The following is a 20,412-nucleotide window of genomic DNA, read 5'->3' as shown; positions in this document are numbered from 1 at the left end:
CGGGTGCCTGCAGGAGCCGGGCCAGGCAGCGCCACACGTCCAGCGAGCCTGCGCAGAGCGCGGTCGACCCCGGCGCCGCCGCACTGGGCATGCTCCGACCTGGGCGAGCGCGCGCCGGCGGGGAGGCGGTGCCCATCCTCGGCCCCGCCCCACCAACCTAGGCCCCGCCCCCGAGCGTCTGGCCCCGCGGCCCTCACGTCCAGGTCCCGTCCCACTCTGGGCCCCGCCCCCCGCCCCCGAACCTCGGTCCGGCCCCGCCTCTGCGCCTCCCGGCCGCGCTTCCGCCACGTCCCGGTGCGTGTGGGCCCCGGAGCCGTACGTCAGGCCCCGCCCACAAACCTCGGGCCCGCCCCCGCGCCAAGGACTTGCCCGGGCTTCACGCGCTCACTCAGGGCGTCCCTGCGCTCGCAGCTCCTCTCGGTCGGCGGTTTGGCCAGCGCGGTGAGTGTCTGGGTTGCCTTCCTCCCGCCAAAGTTCGGGGCTCTCCCTGGGGAGAGCAGGCGTCTGGAGCCCTTGGGGCATTCCAGCCCCCAGTGGTCTTCCGAGCGCTCCCCCTCCCGCCTTGCCATCGTGGTGGGGCCCGCTCTCACCACCCCCCCAGCTGACCCTTGTGTGTCCCAGGTGTGACCAGGTATGCCCAGGTGTAGCCAGCCTTCTCCCAGGCTGGGGTTCCTCGGCCAAGTTGGATGACAGTGACCTGGCCTGGGAGTTGTGGCCGCTTCCGCCGAACCTCTAGTTGGTCAACACCTTCGACGCCCTCCTGCCTGCCCTCCTGCCCTGCATTGCCGACCAGCGCCAAGGGGGCCGCTCCTCTGCCTTCTGTTTCCAGGAAGCTTCCAGAAGGCCGTAGTCCGGGCCTGCCTTGCAGCAGACCCTTAGCAGACCCCTTGTGCAGAACCCCCCATGGCCTCTTGCTTGAGACAGGGTGAGAGGAGGGCCGCGTTCTGGCGTCGTCATCTGCTGTTGGTATACATTACGCCCTAATCGCCTTCGTAAACAGCAACACGTAACCAGGTGGAGTGTGAGAGCCACTTACCCTGGGCGCCGTAATTCCCAAGTCGGTGATAACGCTGTAGAGCAGTTCTAAGCGGTATTCCTCACTCCCTGGGCTCATCGTTTCCTGAATCTCAGAATGGTGTTTGCTCTCCGTGCCTCAACTCAGTAGCTGACCTTGTTCTGGAAGCACATTTTGTATATGTGAGCACAGCTTTTGCTTGGTTGAGTGGATGGTCATCAAGCAGGGGGGGACTGATTTGTCCGGAGACGGGACACCGCGGCTGTTAGAACACGAAGCTGTGGAACACGAAGTGCTAAGGATTAGACTGGCCGTTTAACTATGAGCCCTTCCAGTAGCTAAGCCAGGCCCTCCTCTTCATCTCCCCATCCCGAGACGGGATGAGGAGGGGGTGTGTTGCTTTCATGAGTCCCCAGTGGAGAAAACACTCAGGTGAAAAGGACACAAGGAAGCTTAGCCCACCATGGGGGTCAACAACTTTAAGAAAATGATGTCAAGCCCTTTGCATTCCATCCCCCACCCCCAGCTGGTGGTTAATATCGAGTTAACTCGGACCTTGTCCCATGAGGCAGTTCACGCCAGGTGCGCCCTTGCTCAGGTCCAGAGCCTGCAAGTTGCAAAGGAGAGCTGGCCTTGTGCTGGCAGGCGTTTCAGTTCTGCTTGGGTTCTTGTTTTGAGTTAGGATTTGAGTGGGAGAGTGGTGTCTGTGACAGTCTGGGGCCGGGGGAACCAGGCCTCAAGGGCAGAGCTACACTAAGGTACTTTTCTAGGTGTACATTCTTTTCATTAAATCTGTATTACACAAACTAGATTTAACTAATGTCATTAGACGCTGCTTTAAAAAGGCCTCGCTGTTGGAGAGCAAGGGTTAAAGAAATAAAGCCCCAGGTGTGGCCACAGTGGTTAACATCTTACTCTTGTTCAGCTGCGGCGGTTCTTAAACCTTTCTTTTTCTCTCTGTTTTGGTCTTGCTTGGATTATCCATCGAGCTTCACCTGGGCCTTATCTTCCACTCAGACCTGCTCTTCCCCGGTTTCCCTTACAGATGTCTCACTCAGGGACCATCCATCCTTCCTTCAGGGAAGGAGGCGGAAGGAGGGCCTGAGGAAGAACGTGACTTCCCTGGCGTTCCCTGGACTTTCTCTTCCAGGCCTCTTCTCTTCCTTTCTCAGGAACCCCAAACAGTTTACTCTTCTTTGTATTTTTTAATAAAATAAATTTACTGAATTGCCTTTATTCTTATTTTGCAGACGACAAACATTTAGAAGCCAGTGATTCAAACCAAGACTGTTGTATTTCAACTCCCCTTTTTTGGGCATCAATGCCCTTTTCAGTTTTGTAGTATATTCTCCTTGGTAGGAAAAGAAGGAAGCAAAACAATGATTTCTGAATTCTCTTTTCCCATAGTCATCTGTTAACATTATTGCCAGGTTTGTTTTCACACTTCGCTCCGACCCCACCTACCTCCATGGCCCCAGGGTGAAGTTCCTCTTCTAGACCCGCTTTCCTTGAGGTTTTTGACACCCTGTGTCGTCTCTGAGGCTCCTGGTCCCTGAAAGGCCCTGAGCTCCTTGGGCTCCTGTCACGGTCCTCCCTGACCCTCTGTTTCCTGGGTAGTTTCTGGTAGTTTCTGAAAGAGGTTGGGTCTTATCACAGAATATTATTTAAAGGAAACCTGAAGATTTAAACATCAAAGACATATTAACTATAATATAATATTACCATTGGGTGAGAGTGGCCTTTTCATAAATGAACCAATCCATTGCCCATTCTTGGTTTGAAAGTGTGTGTGGTTTATCTGGGAAGGGGAAGGAGTTTTGACTGTGCAGGATGGCTAGTTTCCCCTTGCTTGACATCAATTTTCCCATCCCGTTAGCTCTGGAGGCCTTTCTTGGGCATAGGTAGATGAAAGTTGGGCCTCCACTGTTAGAGGCAAAATACTGCGAGATGTGTGTCCTGTGGCATTTGGGTAACTGCTGCATTATCTGCTGGTCAGTGGGAAGAAATAGTCTAGTTTTCTTTTAAATTTTCTTAAAAAATTAACAGTAATAAAGAGCTTATCGAGGAGGGCCGCAGGGCTTGGGGAAACCATATAAAGAATATATGGTGGCTTCCCTGGTGGCGCAGTGGTTAAGAATCTGCCTGCCAATGCAAGGGACACGGGTTCGAGCCCTGGCCCGGGAAGATCCCACGTGCTGCGGAGCAACTAAGCCCGTGCGCCACAACTACTGAGCCTGCGCTCTAGAGCCCGTGTGCCACAACTACTGAGCCTGAACTCTAGAGCCCGCAAGCCACAACTACTGAGCCCACGTGCCACAACTACTGAAGCCTGCGCGCCTAGAACCTGTGCTCCACAGCAAGAGAAGCCAGGACAGTGAGAAAACCCGCGCACCACAACGAAGACCCAACACAGCCAAAAATAAATAAATAAATAAATAAATAAATTTATTTAAAAAAAAAAAGTATATGGGGTACAGTGAATGACCTACTCCTTTATATCACTGTTAAAATGAACTGCCTAAGAAGAGGAATAAATCATTTTTGTGACCTTTTGTAAACTTTGAAGGAATCAAAGTGGTTTTGGCAGATGTGGCTTACGTGTAAATTGGTCACAGACAGTGTCTTGCCAAAGTGCTCAAAATCCCTGGCAGTTAAGCCAGTCTGTGGCTGCCATCCTCCTGATGTCTGCTCCAGCTAAACAACTAAATAAATAGGCTGCCCCAGGGGCCACTGACACAGCAGTGACATCCTTGGCCACGTGCTAAATGCTGACACTTGTTTCTGATACCACAGGTTGTTTTCAGTTAGACTGGGGGCTTAGCAGAGGAGTGAGGGTCTCCAGGCCTCGTGTCCCCTTGTACCCTCCCCCTCCCCAACCTGGAGTAAACTCATTTGGGCTGTGATGCAGCTGTGATAAAAACCAGTTAAAAATTCTACAGAAACATTTTCTTAGGGTTGTTAAATTTGTCATGTGTGTATGTGTGTAACTGTGAAAGGAATTGTGAGAGAGCTATAAACGCCTAGTATGTTCATTCTATTACTTGGAAAATTTTCTCGTTAGAATAATTTCCTACCCGTAACACTTGTGAAGTCAGCAGAGTATCTAACCCAAGGTCTGTTGCCCATTCCCAGAAGTCTGCGGGTGAGACTGAATGTGCGGTCCACCAATGGCAGGACTCGTAAAAGCTGGCACTTGTCAAATCTATTTGTTTTTATTATAGACATCGATCTGCCAATTGCAATAATGCATTTATGGACATTTTTCTGCAAGCACAGCGCTGGTGGCAGTTTTAACTGACAAATTGAGTCATATGGATACTAGTTTAGAAAACTCTCACCTTATTGACAGATTGGGCAATTCCAGCCCTGGATGTTCAGAGGTTTCTAGATGGATGGAGAGAGTGAATTGAATCTCAGGGCAAAATATGGGATGGGACATTTTAATGTTGAACTTTAATAAATAACTGGTAGTTATTTCTCATTTGTTTTTACCCCCAAAAAAAGGACTAAAAGTAGGGGCCGAGGGTGTCCCCTTCAGATCTGGCCCACTTGTCGGTGTTGTAAGTAAGAACCACCACTGACACGCGGGCCCCGTTGCTCTCCTTGAAGTGGGATACTCGTGAGCTATAGCAGAACAGTTTCTCAAAAGGTGGTCTGAACCTTGCTGGTGTCAGAATTACTGAGTGTGCTGATTAAAAAGGAAGATTATAGGGCCCCTTGCCAGACCTACTGGGTCAGAACCCGGGGGCCTGTGTCTTTGCAAGCGCCCCAGGGGACCCTAATGTTTGAGCATCTCCAGGGCAGGCTTAGGGTTGCCTGAGAAGAGCTCTCCAACCCACACAAGCTCCGAGTTCCCCTCGCACGTGGGTCCATCCTCAGCCGGCATTGTTCTAAATTGCCTGTGCTTATGGGTATGTGTATGGTTTTGTAACTCCTCAGAGACACGTGAATCTCTTCGAATTGCAAACCCGACATGTTATCCCCGCGTTATAGTTTTCGGTCTTGTGGTTATGACAGAACATGCAGATGTTACCAAAACTTTGGCGTTAGTTTTACAAACAAACGTTAAGCATGGACAGCCGGATTATATTTCACGCCCATCTTTCCCTTTGAATGGCTGGTCTTGCTTTTTCTCTCTCTGGGTAGAAGCATTTTCATGGTGTCAGGTAAGGGTTAACTTTCATATATGCAACCAAATACATTTTGGGGAAGCTGAACTGAGATTTTATTTATGAAGTGCCAGTTGTGGGAGGGATTCTGCTGATGCCATTTACTAGCTGGGTGGTTTGGGCAGCTGTTAAACCCCTGGCTGCCTCCTCAGCTGTGGGATGGCAGTGATCACACTTGCTCTGTCTACCTAGATGCGCGTGAGCACAGAAAGTAATAGCTGACTATTTTGTGGAGTATGAAGTGCTGCCTAGGTAGAAATTTTAATTTGGAGCCGTAGTCTCATAGAAGGATGAGACTAACTGGAAAAAGGGTGAGGAGCTAACCACAATCCTTGTTTTCCCTCCAGTACCGTCAGTATCCTTGTTTCTCTTCAGTCCAATTAGCATCCTTGTTTTCCCCTCATCCAATCGGCATCCTTGTCCCTATACCCCACCCTATCCAATCAGCATCCTAGTTTTACAGATTTACACTATCCACGCCCTCATTTGGGGTGCTATACGCAGGGTTAAGGTTCCAGCCTCTGGGAACAAGACTGACTCAGTTTGGACCTGGCTCCATAATTACTATCTGTGACCTTGAGTGAAGTCACTTAGCCTTTATCGAGCCTTCGTTTCTCCAAAAATCGGGAAAACGGCATTGCTGTTCACAGGGCTATTGTGAGCTTTGGGGAGAGAATCCCATTTGGGGAATCGACCCGGCCCCCCCCATGGTGAGCCCTGAATAATAATAATAATAATTGACATTTGTTAACTCAGTCACAAAACTGTTTCTGGTGGAGGCAAGACTAGAGACGGGGGTCTCAGTTGGGCTCCACCTCCCGTGACTGTGATTCCATGTGGCCGCGGACCTTCATTTGGTCTGGAGCATCATGAAGCCTAGGGCTGATTTGCCAGGTCTCTAAAATTCCTTTTGTCTCTAAGGAGGTGTTTTGCCCAGCTGCCCGTTTCTAGTTTTTTACAGTGGATGATTTGGGAGCCACTGAAGTGGCTGGTCTCAAGGAGCTTCCTGCTTAGGTGGCAGAGTTCTGTGTCCAGGTGTGCCATGCTGATGGCCAGCTTGTGCTGTGTGGGCCTAGAGCGGGCACGTAGGCTTAGCACGTGTGTGTTCCCAGCGGGCGTGGCTGGCCTGGCTCCGACAGCCCCGAGTCACTTGTCTCTGGGAGGCTTGACCTTAATCGTCGGTTAAATTGAAAGAACTTCCTGGAGGACCAGACACCAAATCCGACACTCTGGCAGTGGCCGGGAACCAGCAGCGACACCAGCATATGACATTGTTTTCTTGTGTGAGAGGAAGTCACAGTAGTGAGGGGTAATGTGGTCCATTAGGTGAGCTTTGTCAGAATTAGAAGATCTGCAATAATTTTTGTGTGTATGTGGAACTGGGCCTTATTTTGGGGTCTCTTTACCCTCATATCACTCAGGTTCAGCCTGGTAGAGTTACATTGCAGGAGATTCTGGTCAGTGCAGTAATGATACTGCTGATACTAACATTTATTGAAGGCCTTGCTGGAGGCTTTACCCAGTCTGTCCTAGGGAATTCTCGAGGTCACCTGCTGAGGGAGACACTCAGGGTCTTTGTTTGCATGTGAGGAGGCTGCCTGGGAGTGAGCGACCTGCACAAACCACTGGGGTAGGAGTTTTCAGCCCCGGTTTATTTGTCGCTAGCGCCGGCTTTCCCCACGCACCGTGCGTGCCACCTTTGGTGGGGAGGCAGGGACACTGTCAGAAGTCCTTTTGGGGACGAGAAGTGGCGTAAAGAAATGCATTACCTGTATGTTCGGTTATGCTTTCTGGACACCAGTGTGGGCGGGCATGGTCCTCTGCATTGCGGGAAAAGCAGCACACCCAAGCCTGTCCCTGGCTGAAGGGGCCCCGCCCCCTCCTGGTGTGCAGCCTGCCCCAGGGGAGGGCCGAGTGCAGGGGGTGCGGTGCCGGCGAGGCTGTCCCGTGTGTGGTGGCCCTTCGTGCAGGCGGCCAGGGACGCCCCGTGCCTCGCCGGGGGTGGCAGGTTGGTGGTGCGGGTACTGGAGGAGGGGCGTCCGCGTGCTGGGCTCTGTTTTAGGGCCCGAGCCACAGCCCTCGCCGGGTCCCTGCCACCTGCTCCTGTCGCAGTGGGAGGGCTGGGCGGAGCACCTGTGCGGAGGTGGTAAGGCTCCTCCAAGGGGCCTGTCAGCGGCTCCGGTGGGGCGTTGGGATGTGTGAGGGTCCAGGCAGGAAGGCTGCAGACCCCGAGTGCTGCGCTGGGGAGCTCGGTGGGCGGAGGACAGCGGGCCGTGAGCGCTTCCCGTGCCCGCCGCCTCGGCTGACCTGACGCGGGGCTGGGGGAGGGGGAGGAAGGAGGAGAGGCAGGTGGCAGCGGGCAGCCCGGCTGAGCAGTCGCACCGGGGGAGGTGCTGTCACGGGGGGCTGCGGTCCGTCCGGGGGGCTTTCTGGTGGGGAGCAGGGGGGTGAGGGCGGGAGGGGGCAGTTCGGGGAGAGGCCTGAGTTAGGGACCCCCTCTGTGAATGAGAAAGGAGCCCGGGTCTGCTCTGTGGGCCTTTTATTTCCGTGAAAGCAGTCCTCCGGGAAGGCCTGGGGGGAGGCCTGGCTGTGGAGCGGGAGTCGTCCCTTTCTGCCGGGTCTGGCATTTGGGTTCCGAAGCGGGGAGCCTGGCTCGTTGCACCGCTTCTTTCAGGCAGAAGTGGCAGCGGGGGGAGCGAGGCTCAGGAGCAGGCCCCCCGCCCCCAGCCCGCGCTCAGGATCTTTACGGTAAAACCGTCAGGTTTGGGGGTGCGGGCACATCACGATGCGCGTTACCAGTAAAGCGCGTGCCGCTTCTCCTCAGATGCACACCTTGGAACGCTGGACTGGCCGAGCGATGGCGAGCCCGCCTTGAGGGGCGAGAGGCGGCGGCTGGGGAGGGAGGCCCTGGTGGTCCCCGATGGTCCCCAGTGGTCCCGGGGGGCGGGGGACAGGCGCTGCCCTGCGACGTGCCCACTGCCGGACTCGCCCCGAAGTGTCCATGTGCGGTGCTTGTTGCCTGGCTTCACCGTGACAGCAGGGACGGTGCTGGGGGACCGGGAACTGGAGGAGAACGTGTGGTCCCGAGCGGGCGTCCCAGGAGTGGGCGGCGACCCTTCCCTGTGAGCCCTTTCACACTCCAGTGGAAGTTCCTAGAGTAAAGGGCGAGGCACAGAAATGATGTATTTCCAAAAGCTGGTGAATTTAGCCAGCTATCCCACGAAAAGCCCATGTGTGCTATTCTTTATTGTGCAGAAGAATCTGTTTCTGTCACCATTGTGTTATCATCAGATTAAGCTGTCGGGTCAGATGGATGGCCAGTCGAGGCGGCCGCTTGCTGATTGCCAGGCCCGAACCGACGTGGGACCATCAGTCTGCAGGCCGCCCTGGGGCAGGTGCTGGTGGGGAGGCGGCCAGCCCGCGGGACGGGGCGGGTCACCAGAGGGAGGCCGCGCCAGGCAGGTGGCTTTCGAAATTTGTTGCAGGAACCGTTACTTAGAACCAAAATGCCGGTTCTAACATTAAGTAAATATCTCTAAAATTCAACAGTCTCCACCTTCTTGGCCATGATCAGCCATCGTTGTGGTCGCCTTCTGCCCCCAGGAGGACAGGCTCCCAGAGGGCAGTGCGTTCTGTCTGTCCTGGGTGACCAGCAGTTTGCTGGGACGCAGGACTTTCAGGGCTGACGCTGGGGGGTCCAGGCAAGCCGGGTGGTTGGTTCCCCCCAGACATGCTCAGTCCTGGGTCGGGGGTGACATCCTCGCTGTCGCCCCACCACTAGCTGGGATGCACTTGGGCCCTGAGTCACAATCTCTAGTTTTCCTTTTCTTTTTTTCCCTACGAAAGTATGGGCTTTAAAGACTCTCTTAGATTTTTTTTTAATTTGTCTATTTTTGCCCTGAGTGTAATGAGACCGTTTCCCAGAGCCTCTGTTATTTCCCTCTGGACTGAGTTCACCGTTGCTGTCCTCGTAGCATTCTCTGGACTGTTTGTCAGGCCAGAAAAGCCTCCAAAGGTTATGGTTCTGATTTCCTCAGTGATTTTCTCTTCTGTATGTTGAGGTTTCTTGCTCGGAAACCTTCTTTGGGCCTGAGGTGCTTTTACTTTTTGCCATTGACTATCATGACGATCCAGGCAAGGTGGATTCTGGGAAAGGTTAGTTAAATATTCTTTTGTATTGTCCAGAAATAAGTGTTTCCAGTGGTTTCAGACTTGGAAGCAGCTATTTGATGTGCTTCAGTCATGCCCTGGCATTCACGTGGCAACTCCCGACTACTTATTGGAAATCCGTGTCGTGGCTGCGTGGGTGCCTGCTCTGTTGTGATGGTCGGGTGCTCACTACTACCCTGCGCTTGGTCAGCAGGACTCAGAACGGCAGGGCACTGCCTCCAGGCCGCCCGGAGCTTACCTTGTCTGGAGGGTCACCTGTTGGAGACCGCGTACCTTCTCTGCATGGGGCCAGGCCAGCTCTGTTCAGCCCTCAGATTCGAGGCTGCCTCTTGGGGTGCAGAACAAAGTCCATGTGGGCTCTGGGTTTAGACGGTGAGAACTTTCCCATCTCATATCCCTCCACAGCTGATGGAGGAGCTGCCTGGCTCCAGCCTCAGCGACCTGGGTTGCTTTTGCCTCGTGCGCCCCATGTAGTCTCCCTGCTCTGTCCCTGAGGAGTGCCTACGCCACCCTCAAGGGCACTGTAAGCTCAGCACTCAGGCAGACACAAGCGAGAGCGTGCCCCTTCCTCCTCCTCCTGTTGCAGGCAGGGGTCTAGAGGTGCTCCAAGGTGACCTCTCTTTCCTACCCAGGTCCCAAATGAAATGAGCCTGTGAGGCTCATGTTGATGCCACTTTCAGCCCCACGACCCTCCACATTTGTTGCGGCACCTTCTCTAGATACCTGTGCATCAGCGCTTCGCTCTCAGAGGCCCCAGAGCACCCCCTACTCTCACCTAGGGATCCTTCTCTGATTTAGCCCAAACATAGACACTCTTTGCTCCCAAGCTCTCTCTGAATCCTTCTCCTGTTGCAGCCCTCTTGGGAGCCGCTTCAGCCCCCATAACGTCTCCTTACACTTACACTCGCGTTTCTGCTTTACTTGTATTGTTTTTGTCTCTTCATGCTGGCTTTCTGAATTGGAAGCTCTCCAAGGCCTGGTGTGGGGCTCACACCTGATGGAAGGCCCAGCGAAGGCTGCAGAACGCAGGTTGCTGTGGACTGAACGTGCCCCCTGAAATTCATATGTTGAAGCCTAACCCCCAATGTGAGTCTATTTGGAGATGGGGCCTTTAGAAGGGAATTAAGCATAAATGAGGTTTTAAGGTGGGGCCCTAATCCACCTTAGGGTTGGTGGCCTTATAAGAAAAGGAGGGAGAGATCTTTAGCATGTGAAGGCACAGGAAGCAGGCGGCTGCCTGCAAGCTGGGAAGAGAGGCCTCCCCAGAAACCCAGTCAGCTGGAACCTTGGTCTTGGACTAGCCGGCCTCCAGAGCTGTGAGAAAATTAATTTCTGTCCTTTAAGCCATTTGGTGTGTGATATTCTGTTATAGCAACCCAAACTGACTAATAGAAGGTGAGGTGCAGACTAAAGTTATTTCAGAAGCACAAAGCTCGTGAGGGGTTTATGTATGAAGTTGGAATTTGGAGATGAAGATAACTTTGTAATCAGACAGTGCTCAAAAATAGCACTGTTCTCAGGTTTAGCTCTTAGCACCCCAAAAGGTGTACAGAGTAAACGAAAACAGAATGAACAGAAACCTAAGTCTTATTACCAGGGTCCTCAGAGGTTGCAGAAAGGAGATTTGGCAGGTGGGCCAAGAGACACCCAGAGGGCCAGGGCACCATAGACAGGCCTGGTGTTGTCCTGGCCCTGGGTGGACATGTGCTGGAAAGCTGTTGAGGCCCCAGGCCCTGGGGGAAATGGGGAGGTGGGGAGGAGATGTGGGCCTGAGTAAATACTGGCGGACGGGGCTTCTTAAGCATGAGGAGTGGTTACGGAGCCAGCCTGTAGCCTCCACTTGTCGGCTGGGAGTTTCTGTTGGTTGGTTGATTCTTTTTTTTTTTTCCTCTTGATCAGTTCATTCTTGGTCAGTTCATTCTCTAGTCCTTTCTGGATCAAGGAGCAGCATGGGGTCATTTGTTGGAAACTAGCACGAACTCTAAGTACTGTGAAGTTTGCTACTTTTCATGCTAAGATGTCTCTGAGGATTTTTGGATGTCTTTCTTGAGTTGGGGACTTAGCAAGACACTTCTCACTGGAAGCTTGCTGGCCCACACTTGCACCAAGTTGGCCTGCATTACATCTGTGGCCACTGATGGGGAGATATAATAAAGACAGGAGATTTAAATTTACTTCTGCCCAAGTCACCAATTCGCCACCTGTCGCGCTTTGTATTGTACGTCTGCAGAGTGTATCAAATACGTGGGTATTTTGGGGATTGTTGCAAAGAAAACTCAAGTTGTAAACTTTTACCTAATGGATCTTGCCATTTCTGAGCTCTGACCCTCTGTGCCCTTACCGTGTGGCCAGCACCGTGCCCCTAGAATCCGCTTTGGGGGACCCAGCAGTGGCAGGGAGGGGTGCTGTGGTCCAGGCAGGAGAGGCTGGAGTCCTGGGTGAGGCTGTGTGCTGTGCTTTGTATCGTGCTGTTAACATTTGAAATGTGGATTTGTATTCTCAGTTATGTTTTATTTTTTGTTTATCAGCATAGCTATGTTTGTTTAATTCCATACTGAGAGTCTAAGAATATGATTAACCTTGAGGCCCATTTTATAATGTAATTATTAGTGATTGATTCTGTTTATCCTTGAAATCAATAAGAGGGGCGTAATGGTGCGGTGTGCAGTTGGGCTTTATTTCTTATATTTTCGTAAACGTGATTCTGTGACAACAGAAGTATTGGTTTGTTACCAGAACGGATTTGATGAATCTCAAGCATGAGATTAGTTTTACATAATTATTGTGGTGTGTTGTGTTCCTTACATGACCTATGTTAACGTGGCAAGTGCCACTAAGGTCTCCCACCACCAGTGGTCAGGGTGGGGATGTGCAGTAATTGATCTTCCTGGGAGCGCTGTAATGTGAAAACAATTCAGGCTGTTTGAAGTATATTTTACAAGTGTGCACTGGGCCTTTGGGATGTTATATTGAAAAACCCAATTGTACAGTTACCATGGGAAACCAATTAGAATAGATTGCTTGATTTTTTTTGGGGGGTGGCGGGGGTATCTTTAATCTTGACCAAAAAATCTAATGTGTTTTAAATGTTTTCATATTCCTACACTGACTTGCTACACCAAAGGATTATTTCTTCCCCCCACCCTTGTTTCCAGCTTTAAGCCGAAATAGTGATAAGTTCTCTAGGGTGGTTTATGAGGAAGTCTCCTAGAGAGATTTAATCAGATTTGTGTGGAAAATTTTGTGCAGGTCATGGTAGAGGTGGTAGCGAGCATTTGTTGTAAAAAGATGGGAAAGTGGATGCTTTCCTGTGACAGCACACGGGGCCCTCATGGCCCTCTGGTTGTGCTCTGGATGCCAGATGGGTACACAGGCGTGCACCTCTGTTCTTCCCCAGCTTTGCAGGTGCGGGATTGGGTCCTGAAAGGCCCTGGGTTTCTGGGATGGAGATAGCAGGCGGGATAGGGCAGGGCGAGGTCTCAGGACTCTTCCCTCCATGCCTGTGTTCCTTTCACTGTTTGGGCTCAGAGACTTTTTGCGCTCTTAAAACTTATTAGAGATTCCGGAGTCATATGTCAAAACCACATTGAAAGTTAACATTGAAAATTTTTAAAATATTTATTCATTTAAGCAACAGTAAACATTTCAATACAAATAACACGTTTTAAATGAGAAGTAACTATATTTTACATAAAAAAACAATTAGTGAGTGAGTGGTATTGGTTTACCTTTTTTTAAACGTTTTAAATGACTGGATGAGTAGAAGGCAGCTAGATTCTCGTATCTGCTTTTGAGTTCAATCTATTGCAATAGGTTGTTTTCTGGCTTCACACCAATAAGTAACTGGAAAAGGGAGAGACATTTAATAGCTTTTTCAGCTAATTGTGGATATTCTTCTTTGACACCACATCAGAACTTGACAGGTGGTAGTTTCTTGAAGGTTCATGCAGTGTGGAATTTGAGCCGAGTGTGAACCTTCTGTTCTCCATTACACAAAAATCCACTGTGTAGCTTGTACTTTGATTTTTGTAACAGCATTCATTGGTCCTTTGGAAAAATTTTGGTTTGCTGAATTATACAGATCTTCCAAATGTTGACATGTTTCGTAATACAGTATTAAAAATCTGTAATGTCACCACCTTTCTCCTTAGAAAAGTCTTAGGACTGGGGGTTGTCAAGCCATGCTGGTAGATACAAGTTTCCCAAAGTTCTGGTCATCAGCTTGAAAGCTCTCATTTTATCATTAACAACAAATACTGTCAGTTGTGTTACAGTGACAGCCTCACTTTGCTTATTTGTTTATTTTTTAATGCGGTACGGATTTACTCTCGCTCAAGCTCAACCAAGTCCAGCGAGAGGCAGCCCGTGGCCGCGCCACTCAGTGACTCAGGGATCCAGTCCGTGCTGGACACGGCCATCACTGTTTGAGCTTGTCTGGAGGCAGCTCATCTCCTCTGTACCAGGTCCCCATCCCTAACAGCCAAGTCCGGTCAGTGGGTGGCTCCGGACAGGACGTCTGGAAGCCGGCAGGTGCCTCCCCTCGCCCTCGGGGCTGCCCTGCCGCTGGGCCGGCGCCGCCTTCCCCACCAGGCCTGGTAGGCCGGCACCTGGGGCCCAGGATTCTTCTGGGGGCCCCCGGACGTGTTTCAACTTCTCTTAAAATCAGAAGAAAACATGAACACAGTCCCTTGGTTCCCGGGGTTGGGGGGAGTGGCTCCAGGTGCCCCGGCGGTGCCCAGACCCCCTGTTTATTTTTAAGAAAATATCTGAGTAACCGTAGGTGATTAGTCATTCACACGTGTAAAGCTTTTGTCTCATGAAAGGGTCGCCAGTTCCTCTCAAATCTGTAATAATCATAGGAGTGCTCCCCCCACCCCCAGGCAACCATCGTTCTTGCTTTGTGGCAGAAGTGCCCTGTTGTACTTCCCGTTTGGGCACAGAAGGGTCGAGATTGAATAAAGGTCACAAGTTTGATTTTGATAGTTTCATCAGGACATTCTTAAATTTTTTTTTTTTTTTATGGTGGGGAAGGATAGGACGATTCCCTGTACAGTTTGGTGCCACTGTCTTGGTTTTCGGCAGTTTTACTCACCGTTGCTTTTGTATCATCATCTTTCACCAGTTAAGTGTGATGTTTGCTGTATGTTTTTGTAGGTGCCTCTTATCAGATTCAGGAATTTCTTCTCTCTCATGTTATTGCTGTGGTGAATTATACTCACTGGTTTCCGTATGTTAAACCAACTTTGCATTCCTGGGTAACCCCACCTGGGCTTGATGTATTCTTATTTTCATGTATTGCTGGATTCAGTTTAATATTTTTGAGGATTTGTGTGTCTGGGCATAAGGGATATTGATCTGTAGGTTTCTTTTCTCCACATGTCTTTCTGGTTTGGTGTTAGGGCGATCCTACTCATAAAACAAGGCCTTTTATTTTCTGGAATAGTTTATGTAATATTAGTATTGTTTCCTCTTTAAATGTTTAAGAGGTTTTGCCAGTGAAGCCATTCTGGTGTGGAGTTTTCTATACGGGATGGATATTAACTACGAATTCAATTTCTTTAGTAGATAAAGCGTTATTAAAGTCATTTATTTCTCCTTGAATGACTTTTGGTAATTTGTGTTTTCCAAGGAATTTGGCCATTTCATCTAAGTTGTTGAATTTATTGGTCTAAAGTTATTTTAATTTTCTTTAATTGTCCTTTTAATGTTTGTGGGACTTTAAATCATGCCTTTGTATTTATTGCTGATAGTGGTAATCGTCTTTTCTCTCTTTTTTTCCTGTAATTGGTCTGACTAGAGGTTTATCAATTTATTTTTCAAAGATCCAACTTTTGTTACCATTGAATTTTCTCTTTTTTTTCCATTTTACTGACTTCTGCTCTTATCTTTATTTTCCCTTCTTTCTGCTTACTTTGGGTTTAGTTTGCTTTTTTTGTAGTTGAAGGTGGAAGCTTGAGTCCTTTTGTCTTTCTCATATTAATATCCAGTGCTAAAAATTCTCTCTAAGCACTGCTTTGGCTGCATCCCACAGATTGCTGTGTTAGGTTTTCGTTTTCATTCAGTGTGATGTGTTTTCCAATTTCCCTTGTGATTTCTTCTTTAATGCATGGGTTATTTAGAAGTATGTCATTTCATTGCCAAATATTTGGGGACTTTACTGATACCACTCCATTATTGATCTCCAGTTTACTCACCTTGTGGTCAGAGGACATACTTCTTATGACTTCAGTCCTCCTAAGTTTATTGAGGGTTGTTTTATGGCCCAGAATGTGATCTATCTTGGTGAATGATTGTGTGCACTTGAAAAGAGTGTATATTCTGTGGCTTTTGTGTGGAGTGCTCTTGTAAATGGTAATTGGGTCAGGTTTGTTGCTAGTGATGTTCAAGTGCTGTATCTTCTTATTGCTTTTCCGCTTCCCTGTTCTATAAATTACAAGAAAGGAGTGTTGAAATCCCCAACAATAACTGGAGATTTGTCTGTTTCCCCTTACATTCTCTCTTCTTGCCCCTTACATTCTCTATTCTTGCTTCATCTGTTTCAAACTCTTTTATTAGGTGCATGCATATTTAGAATTTTTATGTCCTCTTGGTGAATTAACTCCTTTATTCTTTTTTTTTTTAATTTATTTTATTTATTTTTGGCTGTATTGGGTCTTCGTTTCTGTGCCTGTACTTTCTCTAGGTGCTACTCTTCGTTGCGGTGCGCGGGCTTCGTGGGCTTCTCTTGTTGCGGAGCACAGGCTCTAGGTGCGTGGGCTTCAGTAGTTACGGCACGCGGGCTCTAGAGCCCAGGCTCAGTAGTTGTGGGGCACGGGCTTAGTTGCTCCGTTGGCATGTGGGACCTTCCCGGACCAGGGCTCGAACCCGTGTCCCCTGCATTGGCTGGTGGATTCTTAACCACTGCGCCACCAGGGAAGCCCCAACCCCTTTATTCTTTTTTTTTTTTTTTTTAAACATCTTTATTGAAGTATAATTGCTTTACAATGGTGTGCTAGCTTCTGCTTTACAACAAAGTGAATCAGTTACACATATACATATGTTGCCATATCTCTTCCCTCTTGCATCTCCCTCCCTCCCACCCTCCCTATCCCACCCCTCTAGGTGGTCACAAAGCACCGAGCTGATCTCCCTGTGCTATGCAGCTGCTTCCCACTAGTTATCTATTTTACATTTGGTAGTGTATATATGTCCATGACACTCTCTCACCCTGTCACATCTCACCCCTCCCCCTCCCCATATCCTCAAGTCCATTCTCTAGTAGGTCTGTGTCTTTATTCCCATCTTGCCACTAGGTTCTTCATGACCTCTTTTTTTTTTTTTTTTTTTTTCCCTTAGATTCCATATATATGTGTTAGCATACTGTATTTGTTTTTCTCTTTCTGACTTACTTCACTCTGTATGACAGACTCTAACTCCATCCACCTCATTACAAACACCTCCATTTCATTTCTTTTTATGGCTGAGTAATATTCCATTGTATATATGTGCCACATCTTCTTTATCCATTCATCCGATGATGGACACCTAGGTTGCTTCCATGTCCTGGCTATTGTAAACAGAGCTGCAATGAATATTTTGGTACATGACTCTTTCTGAATTATGGTTTTCTCAGGGTATATGCCCAGTAGTGGGATTGCTGGGTCATATGGTAGTTCTATTTTTAGTTTTTTAAGGAACCTCCATACTGTTCTCCATAGTGGCTGTATCAATTTACATTCCCACCAACAGTGCAAGAGTGTTCCCTTTTCTCCACACCCTCTCCAGCATTTATTGTTTCTAGATTTTTTGATGATGGCCATTCTGACCGGTGTGAGATGATACCTCATTGTAGTTTTGATTTGCATTTCTCTAATGATTAATGATGTTGAGCATTCTTTCATGTGTCTGTTGGCAATCTGTATCTCTTCTTTGGAGAAATATCTATTTAGGTCTTCTGCCCATTTTTGGATTGGGTTGTTTGTTTTTTTGTTATTGAGCTGCGTGAGCTGCTTGTAAATCTTGGAGATTAATCCTTTGTCCGTTGCTTCATTTGCAAATATTTTCTCCCATTCTGAGGGTTGTCTTTTGGTCTTGTTTATGGTTTCCTTTGCTGTGCAAAAGCTTTTAAGTTTCATTAGGTCCCATTTGTTTATTTGTGTTTTTATTTCCATTTCTCTAGGACCTGGGTCAAAAAGGATCTTGCTGTGACTTATGTCATACAGTGTTCTGCCTATGTTTTCCTCTAAGAGTTTGATAGTGTCTGGCCTTACACTTAGGTCTTTAATCCATTTTGAGTTTATTTTTGTGTATGGTGTTAGGGAGTGTTCTAATTTCATACTTTTACATGTACCTGTCCAATTTTCCCAGCACCACTTATTGAAGAGGCTGTCTTTTCTCCACTGTATATGCTTGCCTCCTTTATCAAAGATAAGGTGACCATATGTGCGTGGGCTTATCTCTGGGCTTTCTATCCTGTTCCATTGATCTATATTTCTGTTTTTGTGCCAGTACCAAACTGTCTTGATTACTGTAGCTTTGTAATATAGTCTGAAGTCAGGGAGCCTGATTCCTCCAGCTCCATTTTTCGTTCTCAAGATTGCTTTGGCTATTCGGGGTCTTTTGTGTTTCCATACAAATTGTGAAATTTTTTGTTCTAGTTCTGTGAAAAATGCCAGTGGTAGTTTGATAGGGATTGCATTGAATCTGTAGATTGCTTTGGGTAGCAGAGTCATTTTCACAATGTTGATTCTTCCAATCCAAGAACATGGTATATCTCTCCATCTATTTGTATCATCTTTAATTTCTTTCATCAGTGTCCTATAATTTTCTGCATACAGGTCTTTTGTCTCCTTAGGTAGGTTTATTCCTAGGTATTTTATTCTTTTTGTTGCAATGGTAAACGGGAGTGTTTTCTTAATTTCACTTTCAGATTTTTCATCATTAGTATACAGGAATGCAAGAGATTTCTGTGCATTAATTTTGTATCCTGCTACTTTACCAAATTCATTGATTAGCTCTAGTAGTTTTCTGGTAGCATCTTTAGGATTCTCTATGTATAGTATCATGTCATCTGCAAACAGAGACAGCTTTACTTCTTCTTTTCCGATTTGGATTCCTTTTATTTCTTTTTCGTCTCTGATTGCTGTGGCTAACACTTCCAAAACTATGTTGAATAATAGTGGTGAGAGTGGGCAACCTTGTCTTGTTCCTGATCTTAGTGGAAATGGTTTCAGTTTTTCACCATTGAGGACAATGTTGGCTGTGGGTTTGTCATATACGGCCTTTATTATGTTGAGGAAAGTTCCCTCTATGCCTCCTTTCTGCAGGACTTTTATCATAAATGGGTGTTGAATTTTGTCGAAAGCTTTCTCTGCATCTATTGAGATGATCATATGGTTTTTCTCCTTCAATTTGTTAATATGATGTATCACGTTGATTGATTTGCGTATATTGAAGAATCCTTGCATTCCTGGAATAAACCCCACTTGATCATGGTGTATGATCCTTTTAATGTGCTGTTGGATTCTGTTTGCTAGTATTTTGTTGAGGATTTTTGCATCTATGTTCATCAGTGATATTGGCCTGTAGTTTTCTTTCTTTGTGACATCTTTGCCTGGTTTTGGTATCAGGGTGATGGTGGCCTCGTAGAATGAGTTGGGGAGTGTTCCTCCCTCTGCAATATTTTGGAAGAGTTTGAGAAGGATAGGTGTTAGCTCTTCTCTAAATGTTTGATAGAATTCGCCTGTGAAACCATCTGGTCCTGGGCTTTTGTGTGTTGGAAGATTTTTAATCACAGTTTCAATTTCAGTGCTTGTGATTGGTCTGTTCATATTTTCTATTTCTTCCTGGTTCAGTCTCGGCAGGTTGTGCATTTCTAAGAATCTGTCCATTTCTTCCAGGTTGTCCATTTTATTAGCATAGAGTTGCTTGTAGTAATCTCTTATGATCGTTTGTATTTCTGCAGTGTCAGTGGTTACTTCTCCTTTTTCATTTCTAATTCTATTAATTTGAGTCTTCTCCTTTTTTCTCTTGATGAGTCTGGCTAATGGTTTATCAATTTTGTTTATCTTCTCAAAGAACCAGCTTTTAGTTTCATTGATTTTTGCTATTGTTTCCTTCATTTCTTTTTCATTTATTTCTGATCTGATCTTTATGATTTCTTTCCTTCTGCTAGCTTTGGGGTTTTTTTGTTCTTCTTTCTCTAATTGCTTTAGGTGCAAGGTTAGGTTGTTTATTCGAGATGTTTCCTGTTTCTTGATGTAGGCTTGTATTGCTATAAACTTCCCTCTTAGAACTGCTTTTGCTGCATCCCATAGGTTTTGGATCGTCGTGTCTCCATTGTCATTTGTTTCTAGGTATTTTTTGATTTCCCCTTTGATTTCTTCAGTGATCACTTCGTTATTAAGTAGTGTATTGTGTAGCCTCCATGTGTTTGTATTTTTTACAGATCTTTTCCTGTAATTGATATCTAGTCTCATAGCGTTGTGGTCGGAAAAGATACTTGATACGATTTCAATTTTTTTAAATTTACCAAGGCTTGATTTGTGACCCAAGATATGATCTATCCTGGAGAATGTTCCATGAGCACTTGAGAAAAATGTGTATTCTGTTGTTTTTGGGTGGAATGTCCTATAAATATCAATTAAGTCCATCTTGTTTAATGTATCATTTAAAGCTTGTGTTTCCTTATTTATTTTCATTTTGGATGATCTGTCCATTGGTGAAAGTGGGGTGTTAAAGTCCCCTACTATGATTGTGTTACTGTCGATTTCCCCTTTTATGGCTGTTAGTATTTGCCTTATGTATTGAGGTGCTCCTATGTTGGGTGCATAAATATTTACAATTGTTATACCTTCCTCTTGGATCGATCCCTTGATCATTATATAGTGTCCGTCTTTGTCTCTTGTAATTGTCTTTATTTTAAAGTCTATTTTGTCTGATATGAGAATTGCTACTCCAGCTTTCTTTTGATTTCCATTTGCATGGAATATCATTTTCCATCCCCTCACTTTCAGTCTGTATGTGTCTCTAGGTCTGAAGTGGGTCTCTTGTAGACAGCATATATATGGGTCTTGTTTT

At 47.3% G+C, this 20,412-nt stretch overlaps 1 protein-coding gene across 1 annotated transcript in view; it reads left to right on the top strand.

Moving 5' to 3' along the window:
• The first annotated feature begins 340 nt into the window (after positions 1-340).
• The window catches only part of MGMT (O-6-methylguanine-DNA methyltransferase), a 294,862-nt gene continuing 274,790 nt past the window's right edge, over positions 341-20,412 (top strand). The window contains exon 1 of the mRNA XM_061192011.1: positions 341-441. The gene's annotated coding sequence lies outside the window, so the exon portion shown is untranslated. The remainder of the gene's footprint in view (positions 442-20,412) is intronic.

The sequence above is a fragment of the Eubalaena glacialis genome, chromosome 1 (genome assembly GCF_028564815.1).
Source record: "Eubalaena glacialis isolate mEubGla1 chromosome 1, mEubGla1.1.hap2.+ XY, whole genome shotgun sequence".
In the NCBI taxonomy this organism is placed as follows: domain Eukaryota; kingdom Metazoa; phylum Chordata; class Mammalia; order Artiodactyla; family Balaenidae; genus Eubalaena; species Eubalaena glacialis.
Note: the sequence above shows the minus strand (reverse complement) of the source record. Positions and strands in the feature narration are given on the sequence as shown.